Here is a 20,966-nt window from a genome sequence, read left to right on the forward strand (position 1 = left end):
AGGGAGTTCTCCTTCGAGACCCAACTACGTGAATTTGTTCATGAACTGCAGACTAACCTAGAACGCCAGATACAAACCGACGCCATAATTCTCGACTTTTCGAAGGCATTTGACCGTGTTCCCCATCAACGTCTGCTTTCTAAACTATCATTCCTAAACTTAGATCCCCTTGCATATTCATGGATTAGCAGCTTTCTCGCGTATCGTATGCAATACACGGTTGTTAACGAGCACGAATCAAAGCTAACAAACGTCAGTTCAGGTGTACCTCAGGGTTCCGTCCTTGGCCCACTGCTTTTTCTAATTTTTATTAACGACCTCCCATATGACATCTCCTGCAAAATACGACTTTTCGCCGATGATTGCGTCATCTAAACACCATCTCAACAGACACTTATAATCTTTTGCTTCAAAATGATCTCATAAAAATTAACGACTGGTGCGGAAAATGGCTCATGTCGCTTAACAAATCTAAGTGTAGGCTAATCTATTTTACCCGCAAGAAAACTCGATTACCCTTCCATTATACCCTAGACAAAGACGTGATCGAATCAGTTTCACTGTATGAATATCTTGGCCTTAGACTAACGCCTGACCTCTCATGGAAACCTCACATCGAAGCCGTTTCTGCAGAGGCTTCCCAGACCCTCGGATTCATCAGACGTAACCTGCGAGACGCCCCTCCCCAACTCCGAAAGTTGGCATATGAAACGTATGTAAGGCCAAAATTAGAATATGCATCTGCAATCTGGAGTCCTCATCGAGTCTATCTAATCAATCACCTGGAGTCAGTACAAAACCGAGCCGCCCGATTTATCTTATCATCGTATGACCACTTCACCAGTGTCTCCTCTCTAAAAAGTCAACCCTCGGGACGTCTCGGCCTTACTCATTCGAAGGAAACTCTCCCGTTTATGCCTTCTTCATCAAATTTATTATCATCGCCCAGAACTAAAGAACGCCCTGCTCTCACCCCCCGATAGAATATCCTCCCGCCTAAACAACTCTTGTGCAATAAAACGTATTTCTGGTAAAACTAACTCATTCAACGAATCATTCCTCCCATATGCCATCACACAGTGGAACCAGTTGCCATCCTCCATCGTCAGCACCTCTGATGGAACAGTGTTTTACGATAATCTACTAGCCCATGATGTATAATTTCTCATGTTCTTGTTTATAGTTACTGTTATTATTCTACTACTGCGTCTGCTATTGCATTCTTCGTTCTACTGCCCTCCCCTTATGTAATGCCCTAACCGGGCCCTTAAGGTTAAAATAAATTAATCCCTTTGTTTACCGCGGCCTCGCGTTTTATTGTATCGGCGCCGAAGGCGCAGGCTTTAACCGTATAAGAGATGTTACGTTCGAAACAAACAGGACCCAGTGTTGTTTGCTGGGACGTTACGCTGGAACATTGACCCTTTCGATGAGCACTCGGACGATGCTGTCTGGAAGGCACTGGAACAGGCGCATCTGAAAGATCACGTCGTGGGTGAAGGTTTGGGACTCCGCTACGACATTGCTGAAGGAGGGGACAATGTAAGGTGAGTCTTTCGTGGACACGCTACGTTTTGCAGTGAGAGGGTCAAGCAACCGAGCAAACAAAATTAATGAAACAGTTCAAAAACGTACGTACGGACAAGTATGAGACACGCAGAAACACGGTTCTGTTTTCCACGCTCCTTGCATGTGAGCACTTTACTTGTCTTTCTGCTTGCCTTTACGCGTCGCGTGTCCTCGAAAATAGTTTTTAGTGCCTTTCTACTGCAAAAATAAAGAACACGTCGCCGAACGTTTTGTCCCTGCCAAATGTGGCTGGCACTACACTTCGTTTCATCGTTACTATCAAGACGCAGCGAGCGCTCAAAAAAGCAGCGTCGAAGGTGCAACGTCATGGCATTCGTCAAGTGTTGTACGTGTTCTATCCTCGCTGAATCAATCATGCCATGTGACTTGAGCTTTAAAGCCGTTTGATTGGTCCGGTCAACTTCTGGCGTCGGCAGCGTCTGATTTCAAGTGAAACGAAGTATAGCGATCCGGATCATATGACTGTGTTTCAGAGCGTGCCGTTATCTTATTAAAAGCGATAGAAGTTATTTTCTAAGAGTCCCCATTCGGAAAAATTGGAGCCCGTTCCCGGTAACTCGCGTCATACTTCTCGATATATTTACGAAGTTTGTGGGCTGCTGTTTCTCTATTAAATATTTTCCGAAAATCACTTAAAAATGTTTTGGTAAGAGAACGGCAAGCACTGAAGCTTTGACATCTGGTCCGGACTGCCAGTGCTAAATATGGGCGGAAACTGAGCGTTCGTAGACGCGTAAATTTATCGAAACAGCAAAACAAAAAACTGCACATTTGTTTTGTTTTGGAGAGCACTTTGTTGTTGTTGTTTTTGCGCTCTTTAATTTACTTTGTTCTTCCACCGACTGGCCCTCCACCCTTGCTCTAACTAAACTAAGACTAGCAACAGTTTGCTTGTTCCATATTCGGATGCACATCGTTCGAGCATAAGAAAAGCACCGCCTTGATCATATTGCCACGCGCTAGACACACCGGCGGATGGCACAGGCTATCGCATTAAGATAAGCACGTGACTTTGGGCAGTGCCACACATCAGACGCACGGGCCGGTCGCACGAGCGTCTTGCGCTTGTGCCATCGCGTGACTGTGAGCTTTGCTTTTTTGGGACATTATTTTCATCTACTCCGCTGGGACTTGACACTGAAGTGAAGAAGTTAAAGTTTTTGTTTTTCCACGAAGCCGAACTCTTTTTGTGTTGCACATAAAGTCGTGACATTAAGTGGTGGAGATGCGGGGTACTGTCCTCCACATGCTCACGTCTAGGACATCCTCGAACACCCGTGACCCCAGCCCAGCTAGGGACGCCCACATCGAAGGAAGCACGTCGTTAAGCACCGACGTTCGCTTAAGCCGACGACAGCAAGGCCTACCAGCGGAGTTCGGGCTTCTCTCAGACAAGGCTTCAGCAAGAACCGAGACCTCAGGCAGCGGGACCATGTCTTCCCCTGCTGCCCCGAGTCAAATAGTCTTCCAGGTTCCACGAACACCGAAGGCTTTCCACGGGGACCTTTACGAAGACGCGGAAGACTGGGTCGAGCATTTTGATCGGTAGCAATACTAAACGGCTGGGACAATTCGTTGAAGTTACGGAACGTTTACTTCTCGCTTGAGGACGCAGCCCGTGTTTGGTTTGAAAACCGAGAAACAAGCTTTACGTCATGGGACGAATTCAAGTCCCAGCTTCTGTGGACCTTCGCCAACGCGCGGCGCAAGGAGAGGGCTGAGCAGTTGCTTCAGGCAAGAACGCAGCACTCCAATGAGGGCGTCGTCGCGTACGTAGAAGAGATGATTCGCCTCTTCCGTCGTGCCAACCCGATCATGACCAAAGAAAAGAAGGTGTGGCACCTGATGAAAGGCGTCAAGCAAGACCTTTTCGGAGGCCTCGCGAGGAATCCTCCTTCGACGGTGGCTGAGTTTGTCGCAGAGGCATCTACAATCGAGAAAACGCTACAGATGCGCTCCCTGCTGTACAAACGCCAGTTGCCGACTGCCTCGCAATACCATCTAGTAACGGCTCTCGGTAGCGCCAGCGACGTCCTTCGTGAGCTCATTCGAGGTGTCGTCCGTTAATAACTTCAAAAGTTACAGACGCCGGTACTTCAACCCACCGTCGCCCCTGTGTCAGCAATCATCCGGGAAGAAGTTCAAAACGCCCTTGGCATAACACCAGTACAGGAGGAAGCCTCGGAACAGCGCACTCTGTCATACGCTGCCGCCGTGAGGAATTCCGCACCCCTCATTGACTTCTCCAGGCAAGCTCCGCCATATCCGCAGCCAACACGGCAGTTCACTCGACGCCCTAGCGAACAGCGCCCGCCGACAAGGAAGACCGAGGTTTGGCGCACATCAGATCACAGGCCGCTCTGCTACTACTGTGGCGAAGCAGGGCACGTGTACCGACAGTGCCCATACCGCCAAATGGGACTTCAAGGCTTTTCACCTGATGCTCCCCGCCCGCGGTACGACCAGCGACCACCCGAAATCGAGGACTATCTCAACCAACCGGCTGGTGCTTCAGCTGATCGACGCCAGTCTAGGTCTCCGTCACCGAGACGTCACGGGTATTCTGGACGCCGCTCCTCCCCTGACGCTCCCACTGCACGGTCGCCAAGTCCACGCCGGGGAAACTAAAGGTGGCGACTTCAGGATGTGAAGTTGCTTGCCGCCGAATCCGAGAAGACCCTCCAACGACGCGAGACGCACAAGACGACGACATGGAGACACCGGACAGCGACGATCAACTAACTACCTCCGACCTCCCCCTGGCTATCGACGGACACGAAGTGACTGCGCTGGTCGACACGGGCGCCGATTATTCCGTGTTAAGTGGGAATCTTGCCGCTCGACTGAAGAAAGTTATGACTGTCTGGGATGGGCCACAAATCCGCACGGCTGGAGGTCATTTAATTACACCGGTCGGCAGGTGCACAGCAAGAATCCAGATACGAGGAATTACGTTCATCGCCAGTTTTGTCGTTCTCAAGGAGTGTTCAAGAAAAGTTATACTCGGAATGGACTTCCTCGGAGAGAACGGCGCAATCATAGACCTACGTAGGCAATTGATCACATTCTCCACTGCACGATGCGTTGAAGAGGAGAATTCAACACTACGGCGTTCTCCACTCCGAGTAACGGATGACCACGTTTGTCTCCCGCCATGTAGCAGCATGCTCGTGACTGTAAGAACCGACGAGACTGCCCCTTCAGGAATCGCCGAGGCGAACTCTACTGCTGGAACGGGGAATCTGCATAGCCAGGGGTCTCGTTCATCTCCACGACGGACAAACTGAGTTATTACTTACGAACTTTCGCTCCGAACACCAGCATATTTCCCGTGAAACTACCATCGCCTTCCTTGAGGACGTCGCTGATGTCAGTGGGTCCTTCTCACTAGAAGCTTCACTGCCAGGCAAGATAACGGCAACCTCCACAAGAACATTTGACGTTAATCGTGAGCTCCCAGAAAAAGAAAAGGAACATCTGCTGGATCTTTTACATAAGTATAATGACTGTTTTTCATCGTCATCGAAGGTGCACAGGACGACTGTCGCCAAACATCGGATCGTCACGGATGAAGCAACAACGCCGAAACGACAGCCACCGTACAGGGTCTCGCATAAGGAACGAGAAACGATACGGCAAAAGGTCGAAGAAATGCTCCATGACGACGTTATACAGCCATCAAAAAGTCCCTGGGCATCGCCTGTTGTGCTTGTGAGAAAAAAAGATGGTACACTACGATTTTGCGTAGACCACCGTAAGCTAAACACGGTCACCAAGAAGGATGTATACCCGCTGCCCCGCATAGATGATACTCTGGACAGGGTGCGTGGTGCGAAGTCCTTCTCATCGATGGATCTCAAAACAGGTTATTGGCAGATCGAAGTTGATGAAAGAGACCGAGAGAAGACCGTTTTCATTACGCCCGATGGTCTTTATGAGTTTAAGGTCCTTCCGTTTGGACTATGCTCGGCGCCGGCCACATTCCAGCGAATGATGGATAGTGTTCCTGCCAACCTCAAGTGGCAAAGATGCCTTGTGTACTTGGACGATGTCGTAGTGTTTTCCACGAGCTTTGAACAACATCTGGATAGACTAGAAGCTGTACTGCAAGCCATAAGGACCGCTGGCCACACACTTAAGCCGGAAAAGTGCCACTTTGCATTCAAAAAGCTCAAATTCCTAGGCCACGTTGTGAGCGCAGAAGGTGTTCTGCCCGACCCTGAGAAGACTTCTGCCGTCGCATTGTTCCCTGCTCCCACCGACAAGAAGACCGTACGACAGTTTCTGGGACTGTGCGCCTATTATAGACGCTTTGTGGAGCAATTTTCCAAAATCGCCGATCCGCTCACTCGACTCACGCGTGACGATGTCCCGTTTACGTGGACGGAAGAGCAGCAGTGTGCTTTTGAAGAGCTTCAAGGTCGCCTGCAGTCGGCACCAGTTCTCGCACACTTCAACGAGCTCGCAGAGACCGAGATCCACACTGATGCTAGCAACGTTGGCCTCGGAGCTGTTTTAGTCTAGTGGCAAGATGGAGTCGAACGGGTGATTGCGTATGCCAGCCGCTTACTGTCCAAAGCAGAAACTAACTATTCGACCACGGAAAAAGAGTGTCTCGCAATCATTTGGGCCACCATCAAGTTTCGCCCCTACCTTTATGGGAGGCCTTTCAAGGTGGTCACCGACCACCATTCTCTATGCTGGATGGCCACCCTCCAAGACCCTTCCGGGCGTCTCGCGCGCTGAAGCCTGAGACTTCAGGAATTCGAAATCACCGTCGTGCACAAGTCGGGGCGAAAACACGACGACGCGGACTGTCTCTCTCGTGCTCCTGTTGACCCTGCTCCGCAAACCGATGAAATGGACGACGCATTTCTCGGAGCTATTGACACTGCGATCATGGCCGAACAGCAACGAACAGACCCCGAGCTTCGTGCTTTTATTGAGCACCTGGAAGGCCGTGATACACCTGTACCAACCGCATTTTCTCGAAGTCAAGGTTCTTTCTGCTTAAAAGACGGTGTTCTGTACAAGAAAAATTTCCAGCCAATCGCGGCTTCATACGTTCTTGTCATTCCGACCGCCCTTCGCGACGAAATTTTTTACGCCAGCCACGACGAGCCAACGTCGGGACACCTTGGTTTTGCCCGCACACTCGCGAGAGTCCGTAAGAAGTACTACTGGCCTCGAATGTACGCTGCTGTACACCTTTACGTAAGCACATGCCGCGAGTGCCAGCGGCGTAAGACGCCACCTGTGAGGCCCGCCGGCCTTCTTCAACCAATTGACCCGCCGTCAGCACCATTTGAACAAATCGGAATGGACTTGTTGGGCCCTTTCCCAACCTCGTCCTCAGGTAACAAGTGGATCATCGTTGCGACGGACTACCTGACGCGGTACACCGAGACACGGGCACTGCCCCAAGGAACCGCATTAGAGGTGGCAAAGTTCTTCGTCGACACCGTCGTCTTGCGTCATGGCGCCCCAAAAGTGGTTATAACAGATCGTGGTGCCGCATTCACAGCTCAGCTCACGCAAGACGTCATGAGGCTAAGTCAGACGACTCACAGAAAAACTACAGCATATCACCCGCAAACTAACGGCCTCACAGAGCGCATCAACAAGACAATCGCCGATATGCTGTGCATGTACGTGGACGTCCAACACAGGACATGGGATGAGGTTCTTTCCAACATCACGTTCGCGTATAATACGGCCCCACAGGAAACAACGGGTTTCACGCCATTTCGACTAGTGTACGGACGCGAGGCAACGACTACGCTGGACGCCATGTTGCCTCACTTCCCGGACATGATGGACGCCGACGCTGATATCTTCGCGCAACGTACAGAAGAAGCTCGTCAACTGGCGAGAGTACAAATCCGCCGACAGCAGCTCGTCGACGCCCGCCGCTATAACCTGCGCCGCCGGGACGTCCGATTTCGACTGGGGGATCAAGTATGGGTTTGGACACCTATCCGGCGTCGAGGACTCAGTGAAAAACTTTTGCGAAAGTACTTAGGCCCCTACAAGGTTCTTCGTCGCCTGAGCGACCTCACATACGAAGTCATTCCGGATAGTGGACATCTTTCCTTCCGACGCTCCGCACGCCCTGAGGTCGTCCACGTGGTCCGGCTAAAGCCCTACTACGCCAGACAATAGACACTTCTCACTCTGCATTTATTTTTGTTTAAGCATCGGGACGATGCTTCATCGGAAGGGGAGGGCAGTGCCACGCGCTCGACACAGCGGCGGATGGCACAGGCTATCGCATTAAGATAAGCACGTGACATTGGGCAGTGCCACACATCAGACGCACGGGCCGGTCGCACGAGCGTCTTGCGCTCGTGCCATCGCGTGACTGTGAGCTTTGCTTTTTGGGACATTCTTTTCATCTACTCCGCTGGGACTTGACACTGAAATGAAGAAGTTAAAGTTTTTGTTTTTCCACGTAGCCGAACTCCTTTTGTGTTGCACATAAAGTCGTGACAATACGCTCTAAAATAAGAGCCGAGCGTATATGGACCCCTATTCAGAAACGCCTAATGTCTCAACTCCAGCGTGTTTAATATTGTCACGAATGACAATTGATGAGGCGATAATCACTGAAGAAACTAAACGTTTAATGGGGCGAACTTGTGCCCAGAACAAAAGGGAATAGAATATGATAACAAAGCGTCGCGAGCGTCGAAGTCGGCGAGACAGCAGAGTCGAACGCTGGAGTGAAAACTGGCTCCGGCATGCCACGCGGAGCCCCTTTTGTACACGCGTGGGCTTCTGGAACGTTCGGCTCGTAGAACATTCGCAACTGGATCAGACGAGAAGATTCTTGAACTTACGAGAACGCCATGTGGGACGAATAAATAAAATAAGATTCCGCTCCCTGGAATCGAACCCCCATCCTTCGCGCGACAGTCAAGCAGGCTAACCACTCGGCCACGCACGGGCTCGCTCGACAAAGCGCGTGGCAATATGACAAAAAAAGAAAAAAAAAAAAAAGATAGCCAATTGGATTGCTCCTTGCAGCGCCGGCCGTGGTGAGGACCGGAACCGGTCCTCACCAAACCACGGTCCTCATCTGCCTGGGATCCCAACCGGATAAGCCCAGCGTAGAAGAGAAAATGCCCGTAGTGACCCCGTATATCCACAAAATCTCCCATAGTCTAAAGAAGGTCGGAAGCCGATATACCATACCGGTGGTGTTTTCAGCCCCCCTCAGTCTTAAACAGGTCTGCTCTACGATTGAAGCAAGAGCGGAGGGGCACCCAAAACGAGAGTGCAGAAAGAAACATGCGAAACCGTTCGTGAGATGCTGTGAAGGGGTTGTTTATAAGATCCCCCTCTCGTGTAATAAGTGTTACGTCGGGCAGACAGGACGTTGTTTGAACGATCGGCTTAGAGAGCATAACTACTCCCTTAGTGCCACGGTTGGAGGGCAGCTCTCGTTGGACTGCAACGTATGCAAGTGTAAACCGCCCTTCCCTGACACTGCAGTATTAGGACGAAACAAAGATAGATTGGCGAGAAAAGTGTTCGAGGCCTTTCACATTGTCACTCTGGGGGATCGGTGTGTGAGTGAGGCCTCAATAACACTTTCACAAAAAGAATTTGAATTTATGCGCGAGAGGGTGAAAGTTGGACACACGGTGATGTGATGGTGCTGATTAAGGGAAGGGGCTGACACGTACATGTCTGATTGAGAGTGATGATTTGGGGTCTTCCTGGTGTGTGTGTTTTTATCTTATTTTCTTCTTTTTCCTTTTTCAAGTAATAAAGTTTCAGTTGCGAGTCAGCGCTTGCCCCGTCAGCGTGTTTCTTCTCCTTCGTCCGTGTTTGTTTGCGCTGTTTTTACTTTATGATCAATGAATACTGTAACAAGTATGTAGCGCCCCCCTCCAGTCCGCCCGTCTGCGGCCGCCTGGCTCGGCGGGCAACATTGATCACCACATCAATAAACACCGTTGAGCGCACGCGCTCCGGTCAGTCATCGTCCACCCTCAACCAGGCTGCGTGTCGTCTCTCCTCGGCGGGTGCTTCGGCCCCCTTCGTCCACGTTCCAGAAAGATCGTGACACTGGCGACGAGGAACCGTGGCACTGGAGGCCACCAACGTGCACGGTTCGGCCCACGCCGCCGAGAGAGTCGCAACACCGCGCCCCGCTCCTGTCGCCATGCCGCTGTACGGGAGGCTCGAGCCGTTCGAGGGAGATGGGTCCGCCTGGCCGGTCTACGAAGAACAAGTCCACGTGTTCTTCCGGGCGAACGACACGCCGGAGGAGAAACAACGGGACATCTTCCTGGCCAGCTGCGGGACCCGCGTCTTCAGCCTCCTGCTCGACCTCCTCAAGCCGGCCACGCCGCACGTCAAAACGCTGGGTGAGCTGCTCGCCACGCTGCGCTCGCACTTCAGCCCGGCGCCGTCCACGCTGATGGAGCGGTTCCGCTTCAATAACCGGAGCCGCCAGGACGGGGAGACCCTCGGGCAGTTCGTCGCTGCGCTACGAGGGTTAGCGAGCACCTGCGCCTTCGGCGACCAGTTGGACTCGCTACTCCGGGACCGGTTCGTCTGCGGCATCAACTACCCCGCCATGCAGACGAGACTCCTGGAGCTCCCCGACCCCTCGCTGGACGACGCGGTGAAGGCAGCGCTGGCGATGGGAGCAGCAGCGAAGGACGACAGCGAGATAGCGCGTGCGGCCGGCTCACCGTCGACGGAAGCGGCGGTGCACAAGATGGCGACAAGGAGCGGTGCCTGCAGCCGCTGCGGTGCTGCCCACTCCCCCTCACAGTGCCAGTTCGTCCACGCACAATGTTTCACGTGCGGGAGAACTGGGCACCTCGCACGTGTCTGCCGAGGGGGAGGACGAGCGGCGGCCAGCAGCAGCAGCAGCAGCCTGGTTCAAGCCCGGGTTCCAACCAAGCCCGCGGCCAGGGTGGCCGTCGCAAGAGAACGCGGCGGGGACGAGCGGCACCAGGCCCGGGTCCGTCTTCAGCCAGGGTCCACGTCGTGGCCGAGAACCCGCAGATTTTCGACGTGTGGCAGACGAGTAAGCCTCCATCGTCCGTGCCACCTTACTTGGTGTCCGTCGAAATCTGCGGCTACCCCATCACCATGGAGCTGGACACAGGGGCCAGCGTGTCAGTCATGCCCGGGAAGCTGTTCAAGCGGACCTTCCCCGGCGTGTCCATCGAGGCGTCTGACGTCATGCTGCGCAGCTACTCCGGGCAGCTTTCCCAGGTCCAGGGTCGGGCCCAAGTCAGCGTTCGCCTTGGCGACAGGGAGGCAATCCTTCCCCTTTACCTAACCAAGGGGTCGTCGCCGACGCTGCTGGGCCGGAACTGGATTCACTCGCTGGGTGTTCGGCTGCCGGAGTACCAAGAAGCTGCACTGCACGTGGTGAAGGACGTCCCGAGCCTCCTGACCGACTTCCAGTCCCTGTTCCAGCCAGGGGTGGGCACCTTCGCCGGCACGACGGTCGGCATCCACGTACCCGAGGGAGCCCGGCCTCGGTTCTTCAAGCCGCGTCCGCTGCCGTTCGCCCTGAAGGACGGGGTCACCCAGGAGCTGCAACGGCTGCAGCGAGAGGGAATCCTGGTGCCCGTCAAGTCTTCCGAGTGGGCCGCACCAATTGTCCCAGTCCTCAAGCGAGACGGCCGCGTCAGGATCTGCGGGGACTTCAAGGTCACCATCAACCCCGTCGCTACCGTCGAGAAGTACCCGCTGCCTCGGGTAGAAGATCTCTGGTCGGCTCTGTCCGGGGGACAGAAGTTCTCCAAGCTCGACCTTCGAGATGCCTACCAGCAGCTGGTGCTCCAGGATGTCGCCCGGAAGTATGTCACCATTTCGACAACCATGGGACTCTTCCAGTACACGCGCCTAACGTTCGGCGTGGCCTCAGCCCCAGCCATCTTCCAGAGAGAGATGGACAACCTCTTCAGGGGCATGAGGCACGTGGCGGTGTACTTGGACGACATCCTGGTTACCGGTACCGACGACGGGGACCACCTGCAGAACCTGCGCAAAGTCCTGACACGACTACAGGACGCCGGTCTCAAGCTGAGGCTGGACAAGTGCGTGTTCCTGACCCCCAGCGTGGAGTACCTGGGACACATCATCTCCCAGGCTGGCCTGGCCCCGGCACCCCGCAAGATTGAGGCCGTGCTCAAGGCGCCGAAGCCCAAGAGCAAGAAGGAGCTTCAGAGCTACCTCGGCCTCATCAACTTCTACAGGAGGTTCCTGCCCAACCTGTCGACGCATCTGGAGCCGCTGCATCGCCTGCTTCGTGACGGGCAGCAGTGGGCCTGGAAGAAGGAGCAGGACTTGGCCTTCCAGCGCAGCAAGGAGCTCGTCGTTAAGGCTCCAGTGCTGGTGCACTTCGATCCGGCCAAGCCTGTGGTCCTCACCGTGGATGCGTCGCCGTATGGGGTAGGAGCCGTCCTGTCGCACCGGGGTCAGGATGGTCAGGAACGCCCTGTGGCGTTTGCTTCTCGTCGACTACATGCGGCGGAGCAACGCTACAGCCAGCTCGACAAGGAAGGCTTGGCCCTCCTCTTCGGGGTCCAGCGCTTCCACCAGTACCTGTGGGGCCGGCAGTTCGAGGCAGTCACGGACCACAAGCCGCTACTGGGGCTGCTGGGACCTGACAAGGCGGTCCCAGTGCAAGCCTCGCCTCGTGTGGTACGCTGGGCCTTGACGCTGGCAGCCTACAGGTACAAGCTGGTCTACCGCCCTGGGAAGGACCTGGGACCTGCTGACGCCCTGAGCCGCCTGCCCCTGCCGGAGGTGCCTGCTGCCGTTCCAGAGCCAGCTGATGTGTTCCTGCTGGAGCGGGCCTACCCGGGGGTGCTGACCAGGACTGCGGTGGCGCAGGCGACCAGCCGGGACCCGGTCCTGTCTCAGGTGGTCAAGGCGGTTGCCCGAGGGGAGGAGCTGCGTCACCAGGCGTACAGCCACAAGACCGCCGAGCTGAGCTTGGAGCAAGGCTGCCTCCTGTGGGGTTCCAGGGTGGTGATTCCACAAAGTCTGCGGGCCAAGGTGCTGCAGCTGCTGCACGCGGGGCATCCTGGCATCGAAAAGACCAAGATGGTGGCACGGTCGCACGTTTGGTGGCCTGGCTTGGACCAGGACATCGTGCACCAGGTGCAAGGCTGCCAGGTCTGCCAGGAGAACCAGCGAGCCTCGCGCCACGTGGAAATCACCCCCTGGCCGTTCCCACAGAGGCCGTGGTCCCGCTTGCATGTGGACTATGCGGGACCCTTCAAGGGCCACTACTTCCTGGTGGTAGTGGACGCCTTCTCCAAGTGGGTGGAGGCACTGCCAGTCACCAGTCCCTCGGCAAGCGCGACCATTGCGGCTCTGCGGCAGGTCTTCGCGGCGCAGGGATTGCCGGACATCATTGTGTCCGACAATGGTCCCGCTTTCGCTAGCGCCGAGTACCTGGACTGGCTGCAGCGGAATGGAATCCGCCGGATGCTGGTTCCGCCGTACCACCCCGCTTCCAATGGTGCAGCAGAGCGGGTGGTACAGACCCTCAAGAACAAGCTGAAGAGGAGCCAGCCCGGGGATTTCCGGACGCAGGTGGCCCGGGTACTGTTCCAGTACAGGACCACACCCCATGAGGTCACTGGCCGTGCCCCCTGCGAGCTTCTGCTGGGCCGGATGGTCAAGACCCCCCTGGACGTCTTGCACCCAGACCTCCGGTCCTCGGCGCTCCTGAAGCAGCTGAAGCAGAAGCTGGCTGCTGATCGAGGGTGCCGTCCGGGCCTTTGCCGGAGCCGGGAGCGTCGGTGTACGCCAGGAACTTCCGTCCTGGCCCACCCTGGTCTGCCGGGCGTGTGGTTTCACCAGCGAGTGCCTCATCGCTGCTCGTCCGCATGCCCGACGGGACCACCTGGCACCGGCACGCCGACCATGTCAGGCCTCGCCTCGGGACCTGGCTTCCACCCTCGGTCGTCGCTTCAGAGGACCAGCCTGCAGGGGGCCCAACACCACCAGTAGCGGCCGGCGGAGCGCCACCCACCCCGGAGGCGACAAGCGTCGCCACTCCTGTGGCACCAGTTGGCCCGGTGCCACTTCCCAATCCGGTCCCTGCAGCTCCACCGGGTGGAGCGCGACCAATTCAGGCAGCGCCCGGCGTTGCCACACCTGGCCTGTCGACACCAGTGCCCAGGCGGAGTGCACGGCAGAGGAGGCCACCTGACCGCTACTCGCCGGGGTGACCTTCATCGTCGACAGGCCGGGACTTTGCATGACCAGACGCCGAGATGGTGTCGGTCGTGCGCGTTGTTTACTCATTTATTTTGTTTTAGGAAAAACAAACTGGGGGGGAGGAGTGTAACAAGTATGTAGCGCCCCCCTCCAGTCCGCCCGTCTGCGGCCGCCTGGCTCGGCGGGCAACATTGATCACCACATCAATAAACACCGTTGAGCGCACGCGCTCCGGTCAGTCATCGTCCACCCTCAACCAGGCTGCGTGTCGTCTCTCCTCGGCGGGTGCTTCGGCCCCCTTCGTCCACGTTCCAGAAAGATCGTGACAAATACCAACTAGCTCAACTCTAGACATTAATTTACTTGTGCTTCTTTCTTGACCATTCCAGCAATCAACACGACATTCAGTAATTGTATAATAGAAAATATCAGGAAAAATTAAGATTCACGAGCAGTTGAACAAGATTCTTCGGCTACTTAACACGGTCTGCCAGACTACCTGTAGATTTTTTTCTTCCAAAACCTTCCTTCCCGACCCAGTGCCCCTTCACAATCTCTCCTCCTCCCCCCCCCCCCCAAATAAAAATTCATGACCCATAGATCATACTATGGCGTTTCTATGTCAAGTATCCAAAAAACGAAAGAACAAAAGACGAAGTTGTTTGCTTATTTTTATATGAAGATTTTTAACTTTTTTTGAGTGAAAAGTAAAGGCCAATAAAAAAACTCTACCACACCAGTACCATCTTCAATTGTCAAGAGTTTATATCCATGATAATATTCATCTGAGGTAGAACTAACACAATAGTAAATTATTTAAAGTGTCTCGGTGCAATCTACAGGGTGATTCAAGGAGACGCCAGGCTCTTTAAATCGACCGCAAAATTCGGTTTCTAAACCTATCGCGCTACGACTTTATGCAGCGTTGCCCACAGATGATGCATATTTTTTTTTTTTTTTGTAAAATTTGCAAAGAGCGAACTTACCTGAGGAAAAAGTAAAGAAAGAAAAAGGCTTAGCTCCGATGGAAACGCAGCGACGCCATCGGTCTTCAAACAACACGGCGCCGTTTCGTACGGGAGAGAAGAGATGGCGCAATGAACGCCACCAACCAACGAGCATACGGCGCCGAGAGCCGGCGTCTTTAGCAGACGATCTTTTCGACTCAAAAGCGGCGCGCGTTCCGCAGGCGGCAACAGTCGCAGAAACGAAAACAAGTGCGGAAACAAGGAACTGCAGTTCCTTGTCTGCTAAAGACACCGGCTCTCGCCGTCGTATGCTCGTTCGTTTTACGGCAGTTGGCGTCGCGACCGCTTGCGCCATCTCTTGGCTCCCGTGCAAAACGGTGCCGTGTTGTTTGAAGACCGGTGGCGTCGCTGCGTTTCCATAGAAGCTAAGCCTTTTTCTTTCTTTACTTTTTTCTCAAATAAGTTCGCTGTTTGCAAATTTCACAAAAAAAAAATGCAGCATCTTTGGGCAACGCTGCACAAATTCGTAGCGCGATAGGTTAAGAAACTGAATTTTGCGGTCGATTTAAAGAGCCTGGCGTCACTCTGTATGTCTGGTTTTGAGCTTAGCGACGCCACACACATTATTTAAAAGTAGGACAAACTTCGCCTCAAGCTTTAATACCTCGTCTCCTTTAAAAAGGTACCGCCCTTCCATCAATACATCTCATAATATGTGTATCCTATCCATCCAGTTCAAGATTTATGTTTTTAGGTGCAGTACCTTTTAAACTTGTGATCAAGCTTATGAACTGAACCGCAGGTTTTAATGCGAACAGGAAAGAGAGCAAACAGTGTATTTCCTTGTCTTAAAGTAAAATTGCGCCAAACCAAAATTTGATTAGAACTTTTAATTTAGGATTCAATCGAGGTAATCCAAAACGTGCATTGCTCCAATCGCAAGAAACGAAAGTGTGCAGAAAAGCAGGTTAGGAAACATCACAATCTAAGCGCTGAGACACTAAGGAAATAAAATAACGGACAGCCTGTTCGAAGTGACATCGTTCCAATGTCACTTCAAACCAACGTGTATGCCCTGGGTGCTGGCTGCGGGAGAAGTCGTCGAGCAGGGTTCACCGAAGGAGCTTTTAGAAATGAAGGATGGACTTTTCTTCTCCACGGCAAGAGACGCGGGACTGACGTGAAAGTCTTAAGACAGAACCTGCTAATTTGAACTATATGCTGTCATTGTATCATAGTCTACGATATGTGGTTTTTCATGCTATTGAGGAGGCTTCTACAGTATTAGTAGTATTACTAGGGTTTAAACTCTTCAGCATTGGCAGATAACACCTAAAATCAACGAATCATCATGAAGTAATGTCCACATGAGCAAACCCCGCTCTCCGAGGAAAGGGTATTTGGAACTTTCTTAGATATTGTACAAGTATTATACCATGCTCGGATTTGTACATAAAACAATACAAGGCCATTTAATTTCCAGTATTGAAAGGTGGATATCAACAGCTGATACGCATTATCTACGTGAAATTTCCAAGCTGCGCACCTTCCAGAAATATGACGCGATTTACCTCAACCTTCTTTCAAGACGCGCGTTTTTATTTAAAAAAAGGAGAGTAATTTCATGAAGTTTTTTTCCTTTTTTATTAAATAAAACATAATTTAAGAAAACATTGAACATTCCAGATGTTTGTCCAGCAAAAACGTTCTTTTCTACGTCTTTTCTAAGTCTCGCTAAAACTAAACAAAATTAGCAAAAACTATTCTTCCTATCCAAGAGCAGCGGCACAACTTGCGGAGTTTTCGATGTAAAGTCCTTAGAGAAAACTTTTGAGATTTCATGAAGATAAGCAGAAATGTTGGGAAGACGTAATATGATTTTGCTCATATTGCAGTATTTCCTATGTTTTTTATCCTCAAAGGATAATATTCAGCGTTGCTCATACTTACTAAAACAGACCACAAAAGGTTGGCATTTTCTTTTCTTTCTTTTTTTTGTAAATAGTAAAATGTACATTTGTTATTAATCATGTTAGAACTGGAGCAAGGGCAGCATCCTCATCATTTTCAGACAGTCGAGTTCTTCTGTTCATCTGTAATTTGTCTGCTGATCAAACATTTCATTTCTTCGAATGAATCCACTTGTAATAAAGATTACTTCACCCTATTTATTTTTACACCATAAATAAAAAAGCAACTGATGTAGAATAAAGTATCAGGTGTCGCAAACGACAATTGAAACTTTCAAAGAACAAGAAAGCGTAAATTGAGAACAAAAAAACAACTTCGCAAGTCAATTTTTGGAGGAAGGGGTAGTCGTGATCAGATACGATACCACGGAAGTTGCGAAATAATTGTAAAACATTGTTTGGTCTTTATGATCCCATTGCGATGAGATAGACTTTTAGGGACAAGTGGATCACGTTTAGTATAACGACACACGACAAGTTACATAAGAGCAAACGTTCGTCCAAAAGAAAAACCCCGCCTTTTGGTTTGCGTTTCAAAGCCAAACTTCTTCACCTATCGCGCGCTCCTCAGTTTGTAGTCGCCCGAAGGATCTCTCTTTCCAGTCTCGACAGCACACCATCACCTCTCAGGTGACTATAAACAGACAACTGCTTCGTATTTCCTTTCTGTATGCCACGGCCCACCACTGCGCACTCGGTGTAGGGAGACGGGTGCACGTGGAGTGACTGTATGTGTTCAGCTAGAGTATCGATGCATCGCGACGGCCTCAAAGTTCTTCGTCTGATACACAACAGACGCGACATGAGGAGCGGTTCACCGCGCATAGGCCGTTGCGCGTGTCCCGGATGCCTCAGAAGCGTGCGCGCGCGCGCTGCGTTGACGGCCGTTGAGTCGCCTGCTTGAACCGCGGTGGAAGAAATACATTTGCGTGATGACTCTCTGTCTGACGCGGCGACCACACTATGGATGGATGGATGGATGGATGGTAATCAGAGCCGTATATGTAGAGAGTTTGGTCAATGGGAGGCGCGGACAGAGCCAGGGCGTCACCAGACTCGGAAGGAGGGCTTGGCATGCTCTCTTGACCAACCAGAAGCCGAAAAGAATCCCCTAGCGGTGGTAGCGAGAACCAGTTCTGATCAAAGGTCTATGTTCGTAAATGGTTCTAATAAGCGCGTAAGAGTGAAGTGTAGTAACTCTCCGTGGTTGAAAATAGGGTGCACGTGTTGTTTTGGTCATGGTCATGTAGAAAGATGTAAGAAACGAATGCGCCGCTCAACTCTGTTTTTCTCGGACAGACTGTGACCGCTCGGACGGCAGATTCTTGGCCCTCGGCGCTTGGCGTACGGATTATGTCGATCGTTCCGCTAGTCGCACTCCTCCACCATCATTTTGGATGAGCGTGATTGAAGCATCACGTGTACCATATTTTCAGTCATCGAGAGTTACTCTAATGCAGTTATCAGGTTTGTTTCTCGCGACCACCGCCAGGGTATTATTTCCGGCTTCTGGTTGGTTACATTCGAATTTCTGAAGACGCCCTGGAACACGCTCAGCCCGCTTTCAGCCAATGGCGCCTCCTCATTTGCCTCCCATACTTCCCAACAAATGGCCAAACTCTCTACATATACGGCTCTGATGGTAATGGCTATACACTTTGTAACGGGCGGCAGCTTGCGCCACCTAGCCTAACATTTCGTCATCTATGTTCGGCGCACCGAGCGCGCTCGCACGGGGATAGATGGCACCCAAGTATAGAGGGGCTGTTGAAGGTTTGTATGAAGGGCATGTGAAGGAAATTATGCATTCTTTACTCGGTCCCTGTGTACTGTGTGGTGAAATGATGGATTTATGTTGGCGCACTGGCACTGATTGCCTTTTCCGCCGTGCGGTTGCTGTTTTTAGAGCGCAGCTCTTAGGGGCCCGTTTCCGGCTTGAGCCGTGTCGCCGTCGGCGTAACCGCGAGGTCACGTGACCCCCCCGAGGTCACGTGACCCACCCAGGTCACGTGACACCCCTAGGTCACGTGACCCCCAGAAGTCACGTGACTTCAGGGGGTCACGTGACCTTAAGGGGATCACGTGACCCACCCAGGCCGCGTGACACCCCGAGGTCACGTGACCCTCGGAGGTCACGTGACCCCTAGAAGTCACGTGACCCCTTGAGGTCACGTGACCCCCCTAAGGTCACGTGACCCCCGAAGTCACGTGACTACTGGGGGTCACGTGACCTCAGGGGAGTCACGTGACCTCATGATGGTCACATGACCCACCCACGTCACGTGACACCCCTAGGTCACGTGACCCCCTTGGGGTCATGTGACCCCTTCAGGTCACGTGAGCCCCTGAGGTCACGTGACCCCCTGAGGTCACGTGACCTCAAGGAGTCACCTATCCCTCAGTACGCTGCCATCTTCCTCCTCAAGAGCTGCGCTGTAACCGGCGTTACAGGGAATTGTAAACGGCTTTCATTTTTAAACGAGAACATTCCGATGATGACTCAACGGGACGAAAATACTCGTATAAATGCAAAATTTCCCGACAATATATACGGGCCTTTCAATAATTTAGAGCAATTTAAAATAATTTCTTTAAACAGCTGGGTCGTGCTCGCATGTTTTGTCCGGCAGCATGTTTGGTAACAGTTCCGTAAATTGGTTACACTCATTGCCTGGCTTTAGGGGAGGTTGGAGGATTTTCCCTGTTCTGCTCCTGCCTTCTTATTGAAAAAAAAATTAATTCTAATATGTTACATACTGGGGCCTAAATAATTATTTAGAGGTCGAGAAAAGTATTAGCATTAGAAATTGTTTATACATACGATGTCAACTGGTACTGTGGTACATACAAACCATCTGAGCAGAAACCATGTTTATTTATAATGAGATTGCATGTGAAATGATGACACAATAAGATGACATACAAACTGAAATATGACACAGTGACTGAAAGTCAAACAGTAGTAGTGATTATAGGAGATAAATCAATTTTCATCTATACACTCACAATATGGGATCACCCAGTCTTACAAATCTTACAAGGTATTACTGGTAACGTGTAAGGTACTTCGGACAGCCTGGGAAAATGCCCGGAACAGCGTCTACAGATAGCTCAGGCTTCTTTGCAGAGTGGAGGAGAATACTTGGCACAAACATGATCACTAGGTAGTAACTTGCGATCGGCCTTCGGGATTGCACGACGAGCGAGCGTCATTTGATGGCACCTTAAACAAGGGCACTCGCTCTGCACAGTTCCGGTACCCCGAATTGCAGTTGGGAACGAAGCACGTCTTTCCCAACCTTATAGCATAACCTCTTCTTTGGGTTAAGGCTCACCTTCGTGCACGATGGTGGCACCTGTGATCGACACAGCACCAAAGCAAACCACGAGGCCAGCCACTGGCCGCAGACAACCACCACACCACCACACCGTGAAAAAGGCGAGCACGCTACGCCGCCTACACCGTGGCCACCGAGGAGGACCCTCATAGTTCAGCGCCCTCCGCGGCGCCGTGGAACTAAAGACTCCTGGTTCGAGGCTAGCTCCGAACACGATCTGGTCGCTCGCTCCCCGCGGGAAGAGCGGCCAGAGTCATCACCTAAATGTATTTCTTCCGCCGTGATTGGAACACAGCCGTTTTGAAACAAAGCTAACGATATAATAAGAACTCCAGTGTAAGAATGAAAAAGCAATCGTATACGTAGCGTATCCCTACAAGCTGCGCACTCCCTCTGAGTCCGGCCGAGCGACCTCCAGCAGCGGCCCCCTCTCCCTTTTACCGGCGTGCGGGCCGCAGCGCCGGAGGAGAGGGCTACTCTCTGGGGTGGCGTTCCTTGGAACTATAACGCCCCGCAGCACTTTTAACTGTCGTTATTTTTAGTTGCCCGTTTTTCGCTCTCATGGACAACGCCTGCTGCGCTCCATGGGACCAGTTCATGCTTTCGTATTAAACCGTACCCCACCCCGAACCCGACACTCTGCAAGACCGCTTTCTCTCAAGCGCGAATGTCAACTGGGGAACACGTGACTCCTCCTCAGCCAATGAGGAGTTGGCAGTGAAAGGACAAGGAAGACGATACTCTGGCTCCGACATTTAGTTACTCCAGGGGCGCGTATTCAGAGGGCTGACGTGCTCGAGGACAGAGGCGGCATGGCGGGCTAAGCTTAAAGGGATACTTCAACGAAATTTGAAATATTCCCGTCGTGTTCAAAAATAGGTTGAATATGATCC

General features: G+C 52.3%; 1 pseudogene; it reads left to right on the forward strand.

Moving 5' to 3' along the window:
* Positions 1-20,966, forward strand: part of LOC121834208 — a 70,314-nt pseudogene that overhangs the window by 31,018 nt on the left and 18,330 nt on the right.

This window comes from Ixodes scapularis, unplaced genomic scaffold, assembly GCF_016920785.2.
Source record: "Ixodes scapularis isolate PalLabHiFi unplaced genomic scaffold, ASM1692078v2 ptg000597l_1___fragment_2___debris__unscaffolded, whole genome shotgun sequence".
NCBI classification, from domain to species: domain Eukaryota; kingdom Metazoa; phylum Arthropoda; class Arachnida; order Ixodida; family Ixodidae; genus Ixodes; species Ixodes scapularis.